The sequence below is a fragment of the Tenrec ecaudatus genome, chromosome 3 (genome assembly GCF_050624435.1).
Source record: "Tenrec ecaudatus isolate mTenEca1 chromosome 3, mTenEca1.hap1, whole genome shotgun sequence".
Taxonomy (NCBI): domain Eukaryota; kingdom Metazoa; phylum Chordata; class Mammalia; order Afrosoricida; family Tenrecidae; genus Tenrec; species Tenrec ecaudatus.
The window spans coordinates 149,376,816-149,382,436 of NC_134532.1; the positions used below are offsets into that span (position 1 = coordinate 149,376,816).

At 45.5% G+C, this 5,621-nt stretch overlaps 1 pseudogene; it reads right to left on the reverse strand.

Moving 5' to 3' along the window:
• Positions 1-2,291: 2,291 nt before the first annotated feature.
• Positions 2,292-4,632, reverse strand: LOC142442405 (large ribosomal subunit protein eL8 pseudogene; annotated as a pseudogene).
• Between the last annotated feature and the right edge of the window lie 989 nt (positions 4,633-5,621).

The window sequence follows — 5,621 nt, forward strand, 5'->3', positions numbered from 1 at the left end:
CTGTGCCTCAAAGGAGAGCATCACAGAATGCCAGGCTATTACAGAAAAATGTTCTGTGTTGAGGTAGGGCTTGAGTAGAAGTCCAATGTCCATCTGCTACTTTAATACTTAACATATAAATATATGTGTATAGACTTATATCCCTATCATTATAAACTAATATGTTTACATAGATGCATGCCTATATTTATACCTCTATAAATGTATTTTGCTTTCTAATTCTTTCTTCTGTTTCCTTTTACTTTCCTCCTGTACCACTATCATGTTCAACCTTCATTCAGCTCTCTGTAATTCATCTCAACTGGATTGCACTTGATCAAATCCCACCAGTCATTCTACACCCTCCTCATCATCAATTTTAGATTTCTTTTTTCCCCTCCCTCCCAATTTTAGATTTCTTATTGTTACCTTGTCCCTGAGTTTGTTGTCTCCTCACTCCCTTTCCCCTGACTCTTCCTCTCCCATGTACTCTAGGAACCATCTGTCCCATTGCTTTCTCCTTGGGATTGTTTATCCTGCCTATCCCATATAGATAGACATAAAAAGGAGGGAGGGAGGGAGGGAGGGAGGAAGAGAGAGAGAGAGAGAGAGAGAGAGAGAGAGAGAGAGAGAGAGAAGAAGAAGAAGAAGAAGAAGAAGAAGAAGAAGAAGAAGAAGAAGAAGAAGAAGAAGAAGAAGAGGCAAACAAACCTATAAATAGTTCCGGGTCAGCTGATAAGGTCTGATGAGGTGGCAAGCCCTGACCCCAGAGTCAGAAGTCTATTTGGGGGATTCCTCGGAAACGTCATTGCTTTGCTCCCCTGGATGCTCTGTTGTGCTCCCTTTGTGTCTTACCCTGTGTGGGGAGAGGCAGATTGGCCACAATTCCCACACTGTGTCTCCAGTGCTGCCCTCCCCCTCATAGTGCTGTGGGTCAGTGCGGGGACTTTGCATCTCATTCTTGAGCTTTGGCCTGAACTTACAGATGAGCAATTGATGGTCGGTTCCACAGTCAGCCCCTGACCTGGTTTTAGCTGCTGATATTGAACTTCTCCATCGTCTCTTCTCACAGATGTAGTCGATCTGATTTCCAGGTGTTCCATCTGGAGAAATCCATGTGAATAGTTGCTGTCTATGTTGCTGAAAAACAATGATTAACCACGAATAATCATTGATCTTGCAAAATTCTGTCATGAAATCTCCAGCTTCGTTTCCATCATCAAAACCATTATTCTCCAGCTGCGTTTTCTTCTTCTCTGTTTCCATCATGGGAATCCCAACTCCCCAAATTATTAACGCATCTTGATTGTATATTTGGTCATTTTTTGACCAATGATGTTGGTAGAATTCTTCAATTTCTCTATCAGTAGCTTTGTAGTTGGTACAAACATTTCTATAACAGTTGCGTTGATTGGGTTTCCTTAAATGTTGATAGATATAAACTAACACAGACAACATTGTAGTTCAAGGTAAATATTGAATGGTCCCTTTGACAATGAATGCAATTCCATTCCTCCTAATTGTGTCATTCTTAGCATAGCACTCATAAGATTTTCCGATTCAAAATAGCCAATACCCGTTCATTTCAGCTCAGTAGTCTAGGATATTGATCGCTTAGTATATTTGCTTTCATTTTGATGACCTCTAATTTTCCTAGATTCGTACTAAGTACATTCCAAGTTCCAATTGGTAGTAGACCTTTGCATCTGTTTCTTCTCATTTGAGTTGTGCCCCATCAGTAAATGGAGATCCTGAGGCTCCACTCCCACATTCAGGTTGCCATGGAGAAAGCAGCTCCTCCCAGTCACTTTGGGAGTGCTCTCCAAGCCGAGGGCCCAGCATCCGGCACTATCTCCAACAAGGCCCTCTTCCATTAGGCCTTTAGTACTTGACAATGTTTCAAAACTATGCATATGGCTTTCAGCAGCTACGTCCTCTGAAGTGGGCAGTTGATTCCTTTTTCATCATCTGTTCTTAGTCTAGATGCTCCACTGAAACCTGTTTACTTTGAGTGACTCTGCTGGCATTTGAAATACCAGTGACAAAGCTTCTAGTATCACAGTGACACTCAAGCCATCATAGTACGACAAACAGACAGGTGGTGGCCTGATTATCTACTTCCTTTTATCTAAAATAATTGATTACATCTCACTGCCCTCAAGTTGATGCTGACTCATGGTAACTCTGAGCACATTATTGCTCAAACCCCACAAAAATGCATACCTCCACCCACAATGCATAATAGATGAAAGCTGAAAACTGGTCTTATTTTTATTTATGCTATCCTAGCTTGATGGCAAGCTCTTTTGGTCTTAGTCTTTTCCAACTTGGGATGCAAGCCATGATTTGGGGCCCAGGAAGTTGCCAATACAGTGATGGTGGATCTTATCATAGTTTTGTAGTTGATCCGAATAGTTTCCAACAGCTTAGCCAGGGCTCCTTGGTCTTCCAAAGATTCCTGTATGAAGGTGATGATAGTGCAGGTCTTCCTGTGGATGAGCCACTCCAGCTGGGATTACCCCTTGATGATGTAGTCAGGGACTCCTATTTTATTACACAAGGTTGTTCAGAAGACAACCAGCTCAATGAGGGTCCATGTCTTTGTCAAACACCACCAGCTGATGTTGACTCCCTCCCCAGAAGAATGCATTACAGAGGCCATCACTCAGGATACAGCCCAGGGAGAGTGACAGGTCTGCCCAGACCACGTGGGAGCAAACAAAAAGAGAGAGAGAGAGAGAGAGAGAGAGAGAGAGAGAGAGAGAACTGCAACATGACTTGCCAAGCCCTGAGGATGGTATTCTTACTTGGAGCACTCAATGCACAGAGAGGACCGTAGGATCAGCCCCACTGTAAGACATGCTGTCCCCTCACCGACTCATAGTGCTATGGGGGACAGCACTGGAGACACAGTATGGGAATTGTGCCCAGTCTGCAGTCTGACACCCCCACACAAGTGTGAAACACGAAGGGTGTTCAAGAGAGAAGCCAAGGGAGCCAAGCAATGAAGTTCCTGAAAAATTCCCCAAATAGATTTTGGATTCAGGGGGCAGGGGTTGACACCTCATCAGACTTGATCAGAAAACATTCATAAGGATGAACAGACAGACCTGAAACTATTTCTTCTTCTCCCCCTCCTTCTCCTTTTCCTCCTCCTCCTCCTCCTTCTTCTCTTCTTCCTCCTCCTTTTTCTTCTTCTTCTCCTCCTCCTCCTCCTCCTTCTTCTTCTCTTTCATGTCTGTCTATATAAGATGGCAGGATAAGCAATCCTGAGGAGGAAACAACAGGAATAATGATTTCAGGGGGACATGGGAGAGGGGGAGTGGGAAGAAAGGGAGAGGGAAGCCAACAAATCCAGAGACAGAGAAACAAGAAATCCAAAACAATGGCGAGGAGGGTGTGCAATGCCTGATGGGTTTGATCACGTGCAATGTAGCTGAGAGGAATTGCTGAGAGCCAAGTAATGGTTGAACATGATTGTGGAACAGGAGGAAATGTGTCAACAGGATCAGGTATCAGACATCAGAGGACCCCAAATGAACAATCATATCAGTGAGAGTGAGCAGTGCCAGAGTGGAGACCCAAAGCTCATTTGGACAATTGGACATCTCTTACAGAAGGGTCACAAGGAAGGGACAAGCTAGCGAGGGTGCAGTAGAGCACTGACAAAACACAACCTTCTGCTGGTTCTTCGAGGCTTCTTCCACTGACCCCCGTTTTCCCTTACAAATCCGGCTAGACCAGAGCATGTGCACTAGTGCAGATAACAGCTCTCAACACAGAGAATCTGGGACACATGAACCCCTGGGAACAAAAATATCAGTGTTGATACCATGAGGGTAGAAGGAAGGTGGGGAAGAAGGGGGAGAAAGGAGGAACCGATTTCAATGATCGATGTGTAACAACCCCACCCCTCTCTGAGGGGGATCAACAACAGAAATATGGGTGAAAGGAGACAGCAGACTGTGTAAGATATGACAATAATAATAAATTATAATTTATCAAGGGTTCACAAGAGTGGTAGGGTGGGGGAGGGTGGGAAAAAGGGGAGCTGATACCAAGGGCTCAAGGAGAAAGAGAATCTTTTGAAAATGATAATGGCAACATATGTACAAATGTGTTTGGTACAATGGATGTATGGATTGTTATAAGAACTGTAAGAGCCCCCAGTAAAATGATTTATTAAAAAATCACCACCAGCTGAGCCCTCTTGTTCTCTGCGACGGTGATGACAGTATTAATCAGGGCTCACAGGACAGTCAGTCTCTTGGTGGGCACGTCCCTCTTGCCAGCAGGTTTCTTGTCTGCCTGGCCCTGAAACTCCTGCTGCTTCTGCTTCATCTCTGGCCTCTCCTGTGGGCCAGCCTCAGTAGGTGAGCAGCTGTCTGGCAGGCCAGACCTCGTGAACTGGATGATGGAGGGCGGCACTTTCAGCCTCTGGTAGAGGATCTCCTTCTGCCACTGCTATTGAATATGGTGGATCCATCGGACAGAGTGGATGAGGTCCCTCTTGGGCTGGATGCCTTGACTGATGCTGAGGTTCTTGGGCTTCTTCTCAAACAGGATTTTCTCCACCTTGTTGGCCTTCTCTTTCGAAATGACCGCAAGTGTCAGGGCTCCCTTCTTGTCCTTGGTCTTCTTTCCATCCCGCATCTTGCCAGGCTGGACCTCAGGTCCTTGAACTTGAAGGAGTAAAACACCATCCATCATCTGGGCACAGTGGTCAGGACACCATCCCACAGTGATGACAGGGGGAGGGGGATCTCTTCCTTGTGTCTTCCTTCATCTTTTCTCCAGAGTAAGACCTTTCTCTATAGGCAGAGAAACAAATAATATTTCCTCTAATTTTTTGTGAAAATTTTATTTTTGCTTTCTGACCCATTTTTCTTTCTTTCTAGTGTTTTCCAAAAAGGTTAAGTCCTTTGAAATCTGAACACTTAAAAAGGCAACATGTTTTCATACCCCAAACACCTCAAAGCCATCAAACGGATTCATACTCATAGGGACTGTATAGAGCAGGGTACACTGCCCTTGTGAGCTTCTAAGACTCAGCTCTCTCCTGAAAGTCATTGGTGATTTCAAACTGCTCACCTTGTGGCTAGCAGCCCAGCGCAACCCGTTATGCCACGGGCACTTTTCAAGGGCTGTCCGTGTTTCATTGTGCTTGGGCTGAATTTGCACTTTCAACTCAAAAGTCTAACAGGAGACCTATCAGGGTCCTGGTTACGAGTTGGGTCTGAAACCATCAGCTCCTCTATGGGAGAAAGAGGCTTTCTACTCCCACAACAAGTTACTGTGGGGGTTACATAATTTGGTGTCAACTTGAAGTGTAGGGGTGGAGTCTAGCCTGTCAATCAGGTCACAGCCTAATGGTGCTTCCTTATGGGCGAGACCTCCTCTTAAGGAGAGTTCTCAGAACCTCCCCCGCTCCTTCTACCTTCACCTACCTGTTGAGGGGCCGTGAGGAGATGGGCACCAGCTCTGTGATACTGCCCCCACCATGGGGGCCAGGGGACTTTGCACGCACTGGCCGGTGATGTCCCTGCACTTGGCACCGTTGCATGTGGCTTCGTGAGTCCGAAGACTCCGGACTAGTTTTGGACTGGGCTGGGATGTTTTCAGCTATCTAATTACTTCTTGAT